This window comes from Artemia franciscana, chromosome 4, assembly GCF_032884065.1.
Source record: "Artemia franciscana chromosome 4, ASM3288406v1, whole genome shotgun sequence".
NCBI classification, from domain to species: Eukaryota; Metazoa; Arthropoda; class Branchiopoda; order Anostraca; family Artemiidae; genus Artemia; species Artemia franciscana.
In genome coordinates this window covers 28,637,340-28,656,463 of record NC_088866.1, presented here as the reverse complement: position 1 = coordinate 28,656,463, position 19,124 = coordinate 28,637,340, and the positions used below count along the sequence as shown (strand labels likewise).

Genomic DNA, 19,124 nt, shown 5'->3' with positions numbered 1-19,124 from the left:
AAAAAAGGGTGGTGGGGGAAGAGGTCTAGTTGCACTCAAATTTTTGGTTACTTAAAAAGGCAACTAGAACTTTTTATTTTTTTTAAGAACGATTTTACTAGTAATAAACATGTGTAACTTACGTAACGAAATTCTATATTTATATATTTTTATTACGTATGTAAGGGGGTTCTCCCCCTCGCCAATACCTTGCTCTTTACATTGAAGCTTCAATTTGGTCCTAAATCTTTAAGAATTATCCCTGATTCGCAAAGGCAGTAGAATAAATAGTTGAGATTACTAAAACTACTTTAGCGTAACGAGTGAGGTATTGTGGAGAGGACGAACCCCTTATATACGTAATAATTTCTGTTCGTTTTAGGTTCAAATGCTGCTCCATACTTCCACCTGAAAAAAACTTTTTTTTAAATTATTTTCTCATTGTTTTTCTTAAATAATGTCAGAAAATTCTGCGGCCCCTTCATGGAAATTTTCTTCCCTTGTGATAAATTCCGCCATGGAAAGATCCTCCCACGTAACCCTCTCCTCCGACCCCCCATTAAAGTGAAAAAGTCCCCTAAAAACGTCTGTACGCGTTCGAATAACCATTACTATATGTAAACACTGGTCAAAGTTTGTATCTTGCAGTCCCTCCCTCGGGGACTTTGAGGGATTATTTCGTCCCAAAAGACATAATTATTACGCTTCTCGACTATGCTGAACAAAATGGCTATCTCAAATTTTGATCCAGTGACTTTGGGGAAAAATGAGCGTGGGAGGGGGCCAGGGGGCCTCCAATTTTTTGGTCACTTAAAAAGGGCACTAGAACTCTTAATTTCCGTTAGAATGGGCCCTCTCGCGACATTCTAGGACCACTGAATTGATACGATCACCCCTGGGGAAAAGAAAAAAAAGCAAAAAAATAAATGAACACACATCCGTGATCTGTCTTCTGGGAAAAAATACAAAATTCCACATTTTTATAGATAGGACCTTGAAACTCCTACAGGTAGGGTTCTGTAATACGCTGAATCTGATGGTACGATTTTCGTTAAGATTCTTTGACATTAGGGGGTGTTTTCCCCTATTTTCTAAAATAAGGCGAATTTTTTCAGGCTCGTAACTTTTGATGGGTAAAACTAAAATTGATGAAACTTATATATTTAGAATCAGCGTAAAAATTCTATTCTTTTGATGCAACTATTGATATCAAAATTCAATTTTTTAGAGTTTCGGTTGCTATTGAGCTGAGTCGCTCCTTACTTATAGTTCGTTATCACGAACTGTCTGGAAACAAAAAAGATGAAAAAAATTATGTTTCCCATGAAAAAGACTATGTCAATAAAAAAAACGTTTTAGACAAAATAAGTTTTTCGAAAAAAAAGTAAAGAGCTCCATTAAACCAAGAATGAGCAAAAATAAATTCAAATAATCTACTAAGCCTAAATATCCATAAATAAATGAAACTCAAAACGAACAGAAATTACGATAAGTAGCCGAGTCTAACTCAAAGCGAGCAAAAATTATCTTGAGTAGGGCTGATAACCCCCACGACTTCTCAAGACCAGAAAACAATTTGCGCTTTACTGAAAACTACTAAGGGCTGTCTATGAGCAATGGTTAATTGACATAATTTAGGGATATTACGGTTGGGGCTGCTGAGGTCATATTTACCCCGAAGCATACTTATTAGACCTTTTAACTATTTCGAATGAAAGGGCTATCTCAAAATTTGAATCCGATATTAAGAAGGGCTACGAGAGTGTTCAAGGGCAAAAATTAGCGTCGGAGGGGGGTTGGTTGAGCTCCAATCATTTTTTTGTTCTTAAGAAGAGTACTAAGACTTCTAATGCCTGATCAAATTGCCCTCTCCTAATTTTCTACGACCATGCCTTCAATACGAAGTGGCCGTAAAAAATACACGAGAGCCAAAATGACTCTTTACTAAGGCAACGCACATTAACATTGGTATCAAGTACGACTGAGCTGTAGCAATTTAAAAAATGTTATTTTAAAAAGTATAAATTTTACAATAAAGTGAAAAAACTAAAAATGTCCTTCTGTTTCATATTTTTTACTTTTTTTGTCATTAAAAAGAATTTGTTTTTACAAAGGAGAGTTTTCCGGGCGTCAGGTGACAGGGTAGGGCGTCAGGTGTCCGGGTGACAGGATAGACACGAATCAGATACCAACATTTTTTGTTTAGTTGTTTTAAAAAGTGAAAGAAAGGGATATAACGCACTGTAGAAAAAAAATTCTAATCTTAGATGCAATCAATGGACGAACCCACGAAAAACTGTTGCGAAGTGTATTTTGTCGAAAAAGCGTAAGTTAATATTAGCTGTCAAATTTCAGCCAGTAATTTATGACAGAGGCAGTCCTGGCCATTAAAGTTCCTATTTGGCTCAGAAAGCTTGATATGACCTCAAGAATGATAAATATATCAGGTAGTGGCGCCAATTTACTACAACTTAGGAAGATGGGGTTAATTTGAATTTTTTTTTTTTTTTCAGTGAAAATACAAAAAAGGCATTTTCAATGAAATTGCTCCCCATTAAGGTATTTTTCAAATCTAGAGGGAAAAATGTAGGGATGACAGGCCCCCTACACCCCCCCCCGAAAAAAATTGACGCCCCTCCTACCAGGTAAGGAAGTGATGCTCTTAGTGGTTGCTACTGTTCTAGTTTAACTACTGTACAAGTAATGCACCAAAGCATGACCAAAGCCCACAATTCATTTGCAAATAATGGGAGAGATAGCCTTGATGGGGGAACAATTACCGGAATATCTAAAATTCAAATCTTTTGTCTTGAACTGGCTCTGTGGCCTCCACATCGCACCACGTTGCGTTTCTGCAACCCATCGGTCTATTTGAATATAAGGTAAGCGACCCTAATAAAATGTGGTAGAATGGATTGAACTATTGTCTGTAGAGTATTTTGAGTTTGAGGTTACGGACAGATTGACAAAAGTTATGAACTACTGCAGAAGAGGTGCACGAAGTTGTCGTAAAAGACGTTTCACATTGAAAACATAAGACTTTATGTTACGCTTAATGTAAAGGCTATTGCGTTTCATGCTACGGTTCTTACGTTTCTCTCTTCATATCAAAACTGTTCTCTTCATACTGGAATGCTCTTTTGTCATAATAGTCGTTCAATATTACCATAAACAATGATCACAGTCATCTTTCACTGAAGCTTTGAATTTGTAAAATATAATAATAATTCATTTTTACGCTCTTTCGTTAAATTACAAAAAAAAAAAAATGGCACAACAAACAGTGAAAATGATTTGGTATTTCTCTGCTGTACCCATCCTTGAAAAATCTAACCCGCGAGGAAATTATATAGTCCAATTTCTTACATTTTAAGTGAAAAGATTTATTCCCTTTTTAATTCTTTTCATTTTTAATATTTTTTTGTTTTTATTTCATGCTTTTTCCCTTGAAATCAGGCCTTTAATGCAATACAAACATTTTCTAGCTTCTGCAAGCTGAAGTATTTTTTCATCGAAAAGAACATTTTGCCTTGTAAACGTAAGAAATTAAAACATTTTTTAACTTCGTTCGTTAATGCTCTTGCGGTTTGTTCTGTCTTACGATTACGCTAGCGTAATGTCTTATATAGGGTTACTAAGCTTTGCTGAATTCAATATGAAGGGGAGAACGTAACGTCAAAACGCAACTCGAAGGGGCTGTAATTCATACCTGAACCCCTCCTCCATGATTTCGGTTTGAAAAACTTAATGGTCAACACTCAATTTCTTCTACAACTATAGTTGCCAAATCAGTTGCTAAAGATCTATTCCAATCTCCGTAGACTAATCAGATATTATGTAAAATCACTTAAGGCATTCGACAGCCTGTCTCCGTCAACAAATTGATAATTTTCTCCAATTTTAAGGACCATACCCGATTTGTTCCCCGTGAAAAATGCGATATTACTACAAGCCTACAGCTGTAACATTTATTAGCTTCAAATCCATCTATTCGCCTAGCTTGAAACATGGTATTATTTAGACTTTTTCATTGAAAATTATATAAGCATACTTTCCAAAAAAGAACATTTCCCTCTACATATTTCTCAATATAAAAAAATGCTAAGGAAGTTTGAAAATTTTCTGGTAATAAAATTTTCACAATTGGATGAAGTTGAACCTCTGCTACCGAATGATACCGAAAAGACTCCTCTTAGGTTGAAGCATTAAAACCATAGGACTGCAGAAACATAACATATCTAAATTTGCACAAGGAACTAGCTCTTTCAATGATTTTCAAGATTGGAAAAAAAATTTATCTTTTGTATATTGTTTATGTGCAGCGTATTTCCTGCAATATTTTTTAGCTACATATCCCCTAATAAGGCTATCAACCCTGCTATATCGATTATTAACGTCTACCAGATCGCTAGATTTCCTTGTTTTAGTGCAAGTACCAAAAAAAATAGTTTTTTTTGTGAAATTTTGCATCTTACATTATTCTAATCACTTTAGAAAGGCCGCTAGAACTTTCAATTTTCAATCGAACGAGCCCTCTCCTAAGTTTCTACTACAATCCCTTCTATGCGAAGTGGCTGTGGAAAAACAGATCAAATAGAGGCCTCTTCGGTCTTTACTGAGCGTGTCCAAGTAGGTGCACTTTGATTTTAAATAATAATAATGCGTTCAGTTGACTTGGTGAAACTGACTTGTCTTTCAAGACTTGAGGAAGCTGAGCCTTTTGTTAAGACCGAAGGCGTGAAAAGGCAAATCTTTTCAGCCAGTCTCATAAAGTTTTCTCAATATCTCATATTTCCCATACAATGCACCTGTTTACTATGTTTACCCAAAAATAACGAATATGTACGTGCTCTTTATCCTCTTTAACCAGAAGACGGTAAAATAAAGGGAATGGACCAGGGCTAATCCTTCCACGGGGAGTTCTTTGGACCAAGGCCATATTGGGATCTAAGCTCACACCCCCTCATCTTGAGACAAGTTTCCCAAGGGCTTACGGTCGCTGCCTGTAAACAAGGCGAGAGGTACGATTCACGTGCCTCTGCTTGAACATTACTCCCTGTAGTGGACACTGAATCAATTAATTAAAAAAAAGCCATTCCTTTCACTTTTTGACGAAAAGGTATTGTATGATTGTGTATTTCTTTTGGCTTATTATAAAAGTGAAAGTTTTTTTGTGAAAAATGATTTTATCCACAAATAGAATCATTTATTAGCCGTGAATAAACAACGATGGACATGGCTTCATGCCATCAGCTGGAGGTGACCAATCGACAGACCTTCCCTACTTTAGTGGATAGGATTTAAACCAAAGCTTAAGAAACCTTCAGATAGGATTTTTTAGATAGTCCCAGTCACATTGGGACGATCGACTGGAATTGCAAAATCCGGGTTTTGTCATCGAAATCGAGAAAGTAGTCCCGATTCTAAAAATGGTTTAATTGTCAAGTTTTGTTTTCAAATATTAGAAACTTTTATTTCATGTGTTCATTCCTTTGAACGTTTTGTTTTCAAATATTAGAGATATTAGAAATATTAGAAACATAAATTTATCCATTACTTGGGCTTTCAGCATATCTCTGATTGAAGATAAGCTAATTTGTTGCAACTTGAACAGTTGACTATTTCTTCTTTAAAGACGAGGTCAAACCTGACTAAATGTTAAAGATTTTGTCTTTTTGTGACCATCTTTGCTATAAAACACTTTGTTTGTTCGCTCTGCTTTCCTAAGCGTCTAGACCAATTGAGCTAAAACGTGGCATCTATGACCATTTCTACTTGTTTGCTGTTGTTCGAAACGAATAGACCAATTGGGCTGGAAGTTAGCATGTCTAACCGTGGGCGGGGGGGTCAAATTTTATTTGTGTTGTCAGCATCTATGCTACAAAATTATTTATTTCATTGCTCTGATTTCCTAAACGAATAGACTAATTGGACTGAAACTTGAGATGTGTGACCATCTCTGGGAGGAAAAGGTGATAGGCCTATATCTAAATGACGACCGGGACACAAGGAATGTTCGATTAGCAATCACCATCAACAAAGCACCGGGACACAAATGACGACCGGGACACAGGGAATATAAATGACGACCAGGACACTCAAAGAGAAATTACAGACCGGGACACCGGAACACAAATGACGACCGGGACAAAATGACGACCGGGACACCGGGACACAGGGAATATGAATGACGACCGCGACACTCGAAGAGAAATTACAGACTGGGACACCGGGACACAAATTACGACCGGGACACAGGGAAACAACAACAACGGGGACGCCGGGGGGCACAGGGGGATATAAATTACAGACCGGGACACAGGGAATATAAATGACGACCGGGACGCTCAAAAAGAAATTAAAGACTGGGACACTGGGACACAAATGACGACAGGGGGATGCCGGGGGCACAGGGGGATATATAAATGACAACGGGGACACAGGGACACAGGGAATGTTCGATTAGCAATCACCATCAACAAAGCTCAAGGGCAATCATTAGAATAATGAGGTATAGATCTGAATACAGATTGTTTTTCCCATGGACAATTATATGTTGCATGTTCAAGAGTCGGTAAACCTGACAATCTATTTATATGCACAGACAATGGGACAGCCAAGAATGTTGTATATTCGCAAGTTTTACGTAGTTAAAAATATATATATATATATATATATATATATATATCTATCTATATTCACAGGTGGGACACAGGGACACAACTACAATGGCGCGTAACTAATACCGAGGCAATTTAATTATTCGTCTAACTACTTTTTGCATAACTAAATCCAGTATGTGCTTGTGTTTTGGTCAAGAATCAGCATGTCATTCAATATTGGCTAAATTACTACGAAGAAGAAAAAAGAACAAGGTCATATTTCGGGTTAATTGGCAAAGGTATCATCCAAAAGTTGGCAATGAAAATTCAAGCGGCTATTGACTTAAGCCGTACGATCAGTTGCATATTAAAACCCATTTTATTTATTGTTACGGTTATGACAAAAGGGTTTCGAAACAAATGGATTGCCTTACTAATCCAGAAGGCTATACCGACGATTTTCCCACCAACTTTCCACATCTGAGGTAATTGACAAAAACGTTTGCTAAGCTGTTCCCAAAGGGAGGATAAGCAGGATAGTATATAGCAGGAGTTTCCCTCCTGCTCCTCCCTTTAAATGCCGCTCAGCATTTTTTGGCTATTGTTACAGAAGTTTGAAAATGTCAGACACGACCTTTAAGGGTAACAGTGACGATATCTCCAGGCTTAAAGAAATTCAGAACATTTCTCCCATCATTTTTTGACTGTTATTATCCTCGTTTCTCTCTTCTTTGCGGTTTTCTTTTCGTTTTGTCATTACCCAATGTAGTCTCAGAAATTATTTAAGGCTTGGTAAAGGACGTTTTAGAGCAAGATTTGTAGTTTCATTTATTACTTGGTGATAGTCTTGACCAAAGAGTATAGGTATTTTATAAGAATGGAAACTGGCGCTAGTAACGACAAAAAACTATCAATGCAATCTAGTACCTGATGATACTTGGCATTTTTCAAGTTTTGAAATCGTTTTTCTGTCAGGAATTGAGATCAGACACTTATTACTGTCCTAATTTTACCAATTACACTAATTAAATTCATTATTGTTGTTATTATGATGAAAAAAATGCGAAGTGACGCCAAACGCTAGATGGCGTTGATAAAAAAAAGTTGTTGACACTAGCGCCGGTTTCGACTCTTATAAGTTACCCATACCCTTTGGTCTTGACCATTACTAACAACCAATAACAGGTCACTGAAGCACCAAGCTGCCTGAAGCCAACACAGCTACGCACGCTTTTCCTCCATCCCAATCTATTCAGTCTCCCTCTTTATACCCTCCCAAGGACCTTTCAATTCCCTTGAATTTTTCCTGAAAATATCCTCCCGCTCCATACGGGGACAACCTGGTTTTCATTCGGCCCTTGACGGTTGGTTGACAAACGCCATCTTCCGCAACCTATCATCCGCAGAGCGTGTCCTAGCTATCTCATTCCTTGTCTCTTCATAGCCCTAGAAAGCCGTTATTGAACCTCATTCTTCGTACAGCTTACTGTTTGAGATAGGGTCAGTCAGTCGGGAACCCAAAACAATCCGTTGACAATTTCTCTGGGAAACATCTAACAAAGGCTGTGGCATAAAGACTTCAATACTTCGGAGAACGGTCAACGACCTTGTAATCATCCACTGCAAAAATGGTTGTAACCCTCAAAGGGTTGGTACTTGCAGCACCTCAAGGCCCATGATATTTAGGCAGAATTGTGAAGTGCCTGATAAATATGTGTGAATATTGATGTAACTCTGTTTTACCCTTGTTTGACACTAAGAAAATATTGATTTTGCTTAATAAATATAAATTTTGAGTTCACTATTGTCTCAACCATGTCTATTAATCCGATATTTATTACCAGCATGTTGGAATCAATGGTAGATAGCCCCAGATATGACATATAATTCAGGATATAAGAGATATAAAAACCCCATTGCCACATAGTTAAAAACTTAATATTGTTGAGTCCGTTCGCGGACTATGATCTTCAACCCTAATTCGTACAATGATATGATATATTAAACGGGTTTCTGAAAGGTTCTATAAACATGGTATTTTCTGTCATAGCAACGATCTGGGTTGTGTCGTTTATTATATTCAACATAAATTATCCCACTCTCATCGCACGTTGGTTTTGTAATTATCTACTGATATTTAAAGAATTAAACCAAAAGTAATAGATAAATATTAGCGAATATTAATCTCGAATTTCCTTTTATTTCTGGACTTGATTCGATTAATGCTTCCAAACCTTCCATCGTGTCTTCCAACTAGGAAATGAAAGAGGGCTGTTTGGACGTTTTATATACATCAACAAATAATATGACAGAAATGACTTTTATTGAACTGACAAACCGTTTTTTGTTATTTTTTATTTGGGGGAGGGGTATTTTGATTTTAGACGGCCAAACAGAAAAAATAAGATGAGACAAATATCCTTCCTCAACTTCAAGGTTTTTAGTTAAGTTTAAATAATTTTTGTTAGTTTACTGTCACTCTTTGATGTGGATACGTAACTTCAAGGCAGTATGCAAGTTATCACACAAGGACAATAATAAAAAAAAATGGCAATAAAAAGGTCAATAATAAAAAAATATTTAAATAAGTGCCCAAAAGTTCAGGAAAATCTGTGTAGGCTACAGTCATGGACAGATGAATTATCCACCCTGTAAGACATATCAAATAAAGCCTGTATTAAGTCATCCCCAGCCCAACAAAAAGAATTTGAAACTCCAATCAAAGATCAGGCACGTAATGTCTTTAAGTAAACATAATTGAACAATTTTCTGCTTAAAAGTAATGTATGGGCACATGAAAAGCACATCGAGTTTTTGAAAGCAAACTTTAATTCACCCACCCCCTCTCATCGCGCTTCTCAGGCTGTATAGGGTAGTTACTTTATTCTATGTAAGAAAAGTAATAAATTTAACAACGTTACGTAACAAAAGCTTTGTGCACGATGGGCCATAAAATAAATGACATTGCCATCTATTTGTTAAATAGAGGATAAAAATCCAAATATAGTTAGCTCATAAACGACAATAGAGATCATTACTACTTCCAAGATATGTCTCAGTGACATTTTGTTAATTAAAAAGGATCTTGGAGAATGTTTTTAGGTGAATTTTAAGATTGACTGAGTCAAGTTGTCTTCTTAAAAAAGATTGTAGTTTTAGATGGCAAAGATATTTGTTATTTTTTGGTGTTAACCCTTATTTTTTAGAACAATTTGGGAATTTATTGAACTTAAACCCATATCTTCTTAAAGTTATTCAGGACTAAAATCCACAGGGACTTGCTTAAAGAGATTAGAATTAAATATTAAATAGATCGGAATCACCATTGCTTGTTAGATGTGTCTCAGTGGCATCCTGTCAATTGAAAAAAAAAAACTGTTTACAAAGCAATTGCTTCGTCATGTCACAGTTCGTTATCTCAATATGGATTCGTAACACTGTATATCTAAATCTTACATGCGTTTCAGTTTGATTAATGTTCCTACAATACTTTCCCTCTGGCTCTTAAAATGTCTTCCCTGTTGCTATCCAATTCAAAGTTCTTCTTTGTTTTATGGACATTGTAATACTACAGATTAAAATCCTCTAGAATCTGAAAATTTCAGAGGCGATTAGTCCACGAAAACAAAGGAGAAAATCCGAAACCAAGATCCGTTGTTAGTTTCATTTTAATACAAAAGTCGTCTATTTGGGAAAATATCTAAGGTTAAAAATTGGCAAATAAAGTCATCCTATCTGTCGAGTAAGTTGATTGTCGAGTAAATAATTGAGCCATTATAGTCCATATTAAAGGATCTAGTGCTGAGGGGCGTTTTTTTGTTTTTTTTTTTACTTATTGCTTCCTGTATTAGCTTCATTAGATACCAAAGAAAATATTGTCCAAGAAGCTATTATTTACCCTAGTCAGTTTGACTTCTAAAAAATTACTTATAGTCATATATCAAAAACGTGTTCTTTTTCATTTTTGGGTTTTAGTCCATGTGTTTGTGGATTTATTGTGCCTTAATAAAATTTTAAGTCAATCAAGTTATATGAAATCGAACCTAAAAAACAAATGAAGAAATAAAAATGATCAGACTAAACAGCTTTACATATCACAACCAGCGGGGTTCACAACATCACATCACAACATATCACAACCTGAGGATCAGGGTCCTCAAAAACGCCACTGAAAAAAAAAAAAACAACAAAAAATACATTTAATAAAAGTGGCTTATTCATCACTGCTTGCAGTGAGTCAGAGTGAAGCTGTGCTAATTGAAAAAGAAATATGAATAATTGCTTCATCATAACACTTGTTTGTTGCATCAATATTAAACAATAGACGCGAACCCTTGATAACTCTGGCCCCCTAAATGGCATTCAGATGCCGCCAAAAGCAAAAGCAAAACATGTATCTCTTTCTTACCATGTACACTGAACGACAACAGATAAAGGTCGATTAAAATTTGCCCAACACATTTTTCATCACAGCGAAGATCGGGAAGAATTCCCCATCCCCAGATTTTGGCAAATCATATATCTGCATCATAAAACGCGACAATTGTCACAGTGGCACCATGCCAACTGGAAAAGAAAACATCGCAAATGGCTTCCCCATGGAACATTTGTCTAAATCTTTGATAAGGAGAAATAAACGTTAGCCGTTGATAAGTTGCAGACGTGATCTTCTAATCTATTCAAATATCCCACGTTTTCCCTCGGGGTCCTCAAATGATGACCTGATGGTAATCGAAATCCTCTTTCTTGTCATTTCTAAATTTCTTTCTTGTCATTTCTACGGAAGAACAAGACTGATCAAAACTTGCCGAGAAAATTTTCATCACAACAAAGATCAGAAGAAAAAAGAACCCGCCTAGATTTTGACAAAAGAGCTCCGCTCGTCAAAAATTACGGGATCTGTCACAGTGACATCATGCCAATTGAAAAAGAAATACAAGAAATTGCTTCATCATGTCACAGTCTTTTTGTTTCTTTAATATGTAGTAGCAACGCCCTTGATCAGGTTTTGCACGCATTTGACTGTTTCATTAAAGTGTTCTTTGCTTTCACTGTCGTTTTACGGCATAAAGCCAAAAGCGGAATCGACTTCTTTGGTACAGTACTCTTCACTTTTTTCTAACCGGGTTCTGAATTTCCTGCCTTCTGTAACTTATAACCCTGTGGTAGGACAGTAAATTGATCCTCTGCTTGACAACACGGGGCCCAGGGACTGATCACCGCTACGGCAAGGTTGGGCGACATGCCAGCTATTTGTCCATATAAATAGAAGCCAGCGTCTGAAATGTCAATTGGACATCCTATACGCCAGCAAAGGCTCTGGAGGATCTTTATCCTCCAACTTATTACAGCTACATTGACAAAATTACGTATAGAAGTCGTATCTCTTATTGACCCCCCCCCCCTGAAGTGGTGTAGGGTAAATGCTATAAAATGTGGAAAAATACGAACTGTGCAAATCTCTATATCAAAAATAAAGTAATGTTACTTTATCTTCTTTTTTCAAATCTTTCATGGTAATAAACGATAAAAAGCGACCGCTAGTAGAAAATTGAACTGTGAAACCTGATTTGAATTTCAATATATTTTTAAATGCATTTAATTTATATTCTTATTCCAAATTTATATAGTTAGTTAATTTTATATTTACCAATGAAGAATCGATAACATAAGAAAAATCGCATGATTTTTGAAGGAGACAAAACCCTCAAAAATTGTAATCTTGATGAAAATTACGCCGCCAAACTCAAAATGTTTGAATAACCTATAGCAGAGCTTTCAAGCTGGTATCTAAAAAAAAAAACGAAATTACTTTCCTTAGAAGGATGTTCATCGATCGTGTTTATTTGTTATGGCTCATGTCGACCTGATGGTCGTAGAATACTGAAGTGGGCTCATCGGAACGGAAATTGAAAGGGCTAACGTCTTTTTAAGTCACAAATGAAATCAAACCCCGAAAAGTCGGGGTTTCAGCAATTTTTTCTTCTATATGAACAATTTCGTGCTAAATAGGGCTGGAATGCTATGAAGCGGTAGTTCTCGGATAGCCAATCGTCTTAGAATCTATCCAAAAGCTATTTATTAATCCCATGTTGCAGAGGCCTTATTGCTAGGCGTTGATGCAATTGCCTTTAACATGCAGTCCGTACCAAATGAGAGGCATTCTGGACCGTTTTTTACAGTAAATCTAACCGTTATAAGTTATTGTATAGTAAAGCACGAGCTATTGAAGGGGGAGCAATGGGTCTTTTTTAGGGGATTTCTATTGCCTTGAAAGGTGGATTTATAGGACAAGTATCTCATAACTTCCATGAGGATTACTACTACTACTAATAACAACTCGCCGCAACACCAAGCCACCTGAGGCCAACACAGCTACGCACGCTCCTCCTCCATCCCAATCCATTCAAAGCCTCCCTATCTCTCTCGAAAATAAATTCTTGCATGCGTGAATCAGGGACTCAACATAGAAAGACTGACCCGGGGTATGTTTATCCTTCTATATTTTATTTCCATGCATTTCTTTGCTGCTCATCAAGTTTACTTTTTTTTTGACATTTTAACGTTTTCTTATTTATGCCTTGATACTTTTTCGTTGAATTTCTTTTGGCTCATCGCGTCCTTCTTTTCATTGTTTTCTTTTCCCGGATTTCTTGAATTTCGTTTATGCTTATCACGTTCACTTTTCTTTAACCATTGGATTGAAAACTAAAACTTTTTTGTTGGATTTTTTTGTTTGCTCATCACGTTTATTTTTCTTTTTTATAGATTCACATTTCTGAATTTACACGTTAATATTTTTTTCGTTGCATATGTTTTGTACTTTACTTTGTGTTCATGATTTTATTTAGCTAGAGCTTCGTTGCATTTCTTTGCGCTCCTCGTGTTTATTTACTTTTTACACCTGATTCACATTTGTGAATGCACACGTTATTATTTTTTCGTTAAATTTATCTAGTGCTCCTCACCTTTGTTTTGTATTTATCTTTTTTTAACTTCCGGATTTCTCTTATTTTGACAAAGAGTCTCCTGTCAAAACTGTTTAACAGGAAGCCTTTGTATGCTGTCGCTCTTTCCAATCAAATTAGCTTTATCCTAATTCAATTCTGGCACCAACCTGATACCTGATGGAAGAATTTTCTGCTAAAATCCAGACCAAGATTTTAAATTACCTAACCACCTTATACCATTTGCAATTGAAATTTTACCAGAATATGGTTTCGATTTCAAAATTCAATACTTTCGTTTTTTATGTTACTTTTTCGCATTACTGTTTGCAGGCGCGGATACAGATTTAATTCTGGGGAGAGAGAACCAACAAAACTGAAGCTCTGACATTGGCCCCTACGCTCCTTCTGTAATTAGTATAACTTTGACCTTCCGGGGCAGGGTTTCTTGTGTCCCCAAAACCACCCCCCTGGATCCACCCCTCTGTTGGGCTCAAACTACTCCCGGGTATGGTCTTGCATTTATTACTTTGTTTTTTTACTGTCTAGTTAAAACGAAAATTAATAGAAAATACTCTAGGATTAACGGGGTATTAATTTACGATGCAGAAAATATGTAAGTATTTTATCAGGTCCATATCCTACCTAGCTTTTGTTGCCAATGAATAAGAGTGTATTTATGTGATTTCTTTGCATTATAGTTCGACTCAAATCCCTCTCTGGGCATATAATAGCCTTGCATTTTCATTTATTTTCGTCATTCTCCTTACCCATCAAAAGTTACGAGCCTGAGAAAATTTGCCTTATTTTAGAAAATAGGGGGAGACACCCCTTAAAAGTCATATAATCTTAAATCACACCATCAGATTCAGCGTATCAGAGAACCCTACTGTAGAGGTTTCAAGCTCCTATCTACAAAATATGGAATTTTGTATTTTTTTGCCAGAAGAGAGTTTTTCACAGGGGTGATCGTATTGAGCCAGTGGTCCTAGAATGTCTCGAGAGGGCTCATGCTAACGGAAATTAAAAGTTCTAGTGCACTTTTTAATTGACCAAAAAAATTGGAGGGCACAACCCCCACGCACATTTTTCTCAAAGTCACCTGATCAAAATTTTGAGATAGCCATTCTGCTCAACTAAGTCAAAAACCTAATGAATTTGTCTTTGGGGACGACTTAATCCCCCACAATCCCCGGGGAAGGGGCAGCAAGTTACAAACTTTGACCATTGTTTACATATAGTAACTGTTATTATGAAGTGTACAGACGTTTTCAGGGGTACTTTTTTGCACTGGTGTGGGGGTTCAATGGAAGGACTTTTCCATGGAGGAATTTATCATGAGGGAAGAATAATTTCCATGAAGGGGGCGCAGGGTTTTCAAGCATTATTTAAGTATTTTTAGTAATTTCAACTATTTATTCTACGACCTTTGTGATTCAGGGGTCATTCTTAAAGATTTGGGACAAAATTCAAGGTTTAGTGTAAAGAGCGAGGTATTGACCAGGGGACGAACTCCTCATATACGTAATAAAAATACACAGAATATAGAAGTTCGTTACGTAAGTTACGTATGTTTATTACTAACAAAAACGTTTGTAAAAAATTAGAGAAATCTGGTAGCATTTTTAAGTAACTAAAACTTGGAGGGCAACTAGGCCTCATCCCCCACCCATTTTTTTAGAAAACTCGTCCGATCAAAACTATGAGAAAGCCATTTAGCAAAAAAATCAATAGTCAAATTTCGTTTTATTTATTCATGTGCGGTGAGCCAAAATCAAAACATGCCCTAAATCAAAAACGTTCAGAATTTAAAAAATAGGTTCGTTTAACTGTAAGTAAGGAGCGACATTAAAAATTAAAACCAACAGAAATTATTCCGTATATGAAAGGGGTTGTCCCTCCTCAACGCCTTGCTCTTTGTGCTAAAGTTGTTTTTATTGTTTTAAAAAGTAGAGTTGTGACAAAGAGTCAAACTTAGCGTAAAAAGCGGGGCGTTGGGGAGAGGACAAGCCCTTTCATATGCGGATAATTTCTGTTCGTTTTAAGTTTTAATGTCGTTCCTTACTTGCAGTTAAAAAAGCTTGTTTTTTTATATTTAATTCTCTTGTTGGGATCATTTGGATATCTCAATGCATAATCTCCATACAATTCAAGGCAAAATGAAAATGATCGAGTTATTTTAAAATAAGCTTCTGCATGCCTTAAATCAAGTGTGCGGATCAGTGCAGTTTTTCATTTTCATTGAAAAATAAGGTAAACTAATCAAGCTAGAAACGTATGAAGAATAGTTTGGGAACCTTGAGGATGGAAAAGGGCTATGAAAACCATAAGAAATGAAAAAATAAGAAGAAATGACATCGTGATAACAACCTTGGAACCACGAGTTCCACGATAATAATTGTGTAACCATGAGGGTGGTAAAAAACGTTTTCAGCACGCTCAAGACACTTTCCTTTTGGGCCTCATTCCTGCTGTCGATTAATTTTTGAGGGTTTTTCTTTTATACCGTTAAGTTTGCTCAAGTTAAACAGAATTCAGTGTCCTTTGAAGGGATTATGGGTAAGTGCCGCCAATTTGAAAGTCAGGGGGGTCTGTACTCGATAAATTTTGAAAATTGCTTTTTTCGGTGTAATTTTGTTGACAAAATGCACTATTTTGTCATTATAATTGAAAAAATAACAAATTTGCTCACTCTCCTAGACATTGAAAATACATTTCTCTCCTTCCCTCTGCAAATTTTCGTAAATTGCACCCCTGACATTTTTAGTCTGGTTGAAGGAGGATTTTAGAAAGCTAAATAATTGATGCGGTTCTCGGTAAATGTTTACTTTTTTTCCTAGTGCTCTAAAGTGCTTATTACAGCATATAGCAAGTTTCTGACAATAACATATTGTTTCCTTGTCATTATTAGAGAAGCGCATTCATTTCTGGTTGACCCTCCTCCGTGGGGCAAGCTAAAAATGCGTAAAGTGGGTTTGCTTACAGGTAACATCACCTATAGAGCGAAGCATATTAGTTCATGAGCCCGTGGGCAGTGGGACGAGGTCTGTATTCTATATTTATTCAACTAAGAATGATAAAACTCAAAAGAAAAAAAAAACCTCAAACGAGGTTTAGTAAATAAATGTAGAAAACAGACCTCGCCCCGCTACCTGCGGGGCTCATGGACTAATACGCTTTGCTCTATTGGTAATGTTACCTGTAAGAAAGCCCACTTTACGCATTTTTAATTTGCCCCATGGAGGAGGAGGGTCAACCAGAATTGAATGCGCTTCTAGAATTAGCATTTCTAAGTGCTCTAAACTAGAAACTATGCTGCTTCGCAGCATAGTTTCCAGTTTAAAGCAATGGGAACGAAAGTAAACATTTACCCGGTTCTCTAATAATGACAAAGAAAGAAAATGCAATTTTGCTACATGCAGTAATACGCACTTTAGAATACTTGGAACGAAACTAAACATTCACCTGTTTTAGCACCTCACCTTCTGGGGAGCCGCTACTCTGCACCTTTACTCTGAATTCCTTTTCAATTTTATGAGCAGACTTATAGAAACTAGAAACTTGCTGCATTAGGCTATCTGGTTTTTGAACAGCTTATTGTATTTCAAATTTTTCCATAATTTCCTCTAACAACAGTTAAACTTGTTAGAAAAAATCTTTGGAGGAGTTAGTTAAGCTTTTTTTGGACTGCGGAAACATGATTGCTCGAAAAAAAAATCATTAGCTAACACTTTTACTTGGACGGCGGGAAAAGCATTTGATTGGTCACCTACAAATACTACCAATATGGATTTTAAATAGACTTAACTAGTGATAGACCTACTTAGCCAATATCAAAATAGGAATTAATTACTTTTTTTATACAGAAATTAGTCAGTCTTTATATTGGTGCTGAACTGGAATAAGACAAGGGCCTAAGGCAGAAGGGACTTACGGTTTGCTTCAACTTCATTAGTGCTAAATCCTTTCCACCAAGAGATCATCAGATCTCTGTTACTCCTTTGCAACTATAGTATCACTGGTATATAACACACATTCCATGTAAACACTGTTAATGCATGGAAGTACTTCACATTTGTTGGGGAAAAACCTTGACTTTGCGTCACTGTCTGTCCAAATCTTAGTTTCAGATTGCCTATCAGAATGGTTTACATCGGTATACCCAAAAATAATGTGTAGCAGTAAAGCGCCGGGTACCACCACTCTGACGTAATTTTGATTCAGTGTGGATTACACATATAATTCGCTTGATTTAATTACAAGTGATGGTACCGGGGCGGTTTCCATTAACTTCAGAATATTCAAGGTGTATATCAAATACGATCAAAGAACAAGAGCTAAGAGATCATATGGCACATGTGACGAGGCCAGAAGAGCCAAGAGCTCATATGGTATGAGCTCTAACAAAATTCTTAGAAACAGTAGATTGATTTAGAAGGAAAATCAGAGGCTTAATGCCGATCAGGATTTAAAATAAGAGCTCTGAGTCACGATGTCCTTCTAAATATCAAAATTCATTAAGATCCGATCACCCACTCGTAAGTTGTAAAAACCTCATTTTCTCCAATTTTTCCTCTCCCTTCAACCCCCCCCCCCAGATAGTCGAATCAGGGAAAACGACTTTATCAAGTCAATTTGTGCAGCTTCCTGACACGCCTACCAATTTTCAACGTCCTAGCACGTCCAGAAGCACCAAACTCGCCAAAGAACTGAACCCCACCCCCTAACTCCCCCAAAGAGAGCGAATCCAGCACAGTTACGTCAATCGCGTATCTACGGCATTTGCTTGTTCTACCCACCAAACTTCATCCCGATTCCTCCACTCTAAGCGTTTTCCAAGATTTCCGATTTCCCCCTCCAACTCCCCCCAATGTCAACAGATCTTGTCGGGATTTGACATAAGAGCTCAGAGACATGAGTTCCTTCTAAATATAAAATTTCATTAAGATCCGGTCGCCCATTCTTAAGTTAAAAATACTTTAATTTTTCTAATCTTTCAAAATTAACACACACACATCCCCAGCTCCTCCAAATAGAACTGATCCGTTCCAATTATGTCAATCATGTATCTGGAACTTGTGCTTATTCTTCCCATCAAGTTTCATCCCGATCTCTTCACTCTAAGTGTTTTCCAAGATTTCTGTTTCTCCTCTCCAACCCCCTATTTTCCCTGGATCCGATTCGAGTCGGAAATGAAGCATCTGAGACATAAGATCCTTCTATGTATCAAGTTTCATTAAGATGCGATCACCTATTCGTAAGATAAAGATACCTCAATTTTCACGTTTTCCAAGAATTCCGGTTTCCCACTTCAACTTCCCCCAATGTCACAGGATCCGGTCGGAATTTAATATAAGAGCTCTAAAGCACAAGATCCTTCTAAATGTCAAATTTCATCAAGATCTGATCACCCGTTCGTAAGTTACAAATACATCATTTTTTCTGTTTTTTTTCCAATTATTCCCCCCTCCCCAAACTCCACAAAAGAGAGCAGATCCGGTCCGGTTATGTCAGTCACGTATCTTGGATTTGTTTTTATTCTTCCCACCCAGTTTCATCCTCCGCTTTAAGTTCCGATCTCTCCGCTTTAAGTATT

The 19,124-nt window shown here is 36.7% G+C and overlaps 2 protein-coding genes across 2 annotated transcripts in view; one reads left to right on the top strand and one right to left on the bottom strand.

The window, feature by feature from the left end:
- LOC136026262 (trafficking protein particle complex subunit 4-like) overlaps positions 1-17,665 on the bottom strand; it is a 152,451-nt gene extending 134,786 nt beyond the window's left edge. The window contains exon 1 of the mRNA XM_065702649.1: positions 17,463-17,665. The gene's annotated coding sequence lies outside the window, so the exon portion shown is untranslated. The remainder of the gene's footprint in view (positions 1-17,462) is intronic.
- LOC136026257 (protein brambleberry-like) overlaps positions 1-19,124 on the top strand; it is a 179,569-nt gene that overhangs the window by 122,605 nt on the left and 37,840 nt on the right. The gene's annotated exons all lie outside the window — the stretch shown is intronic.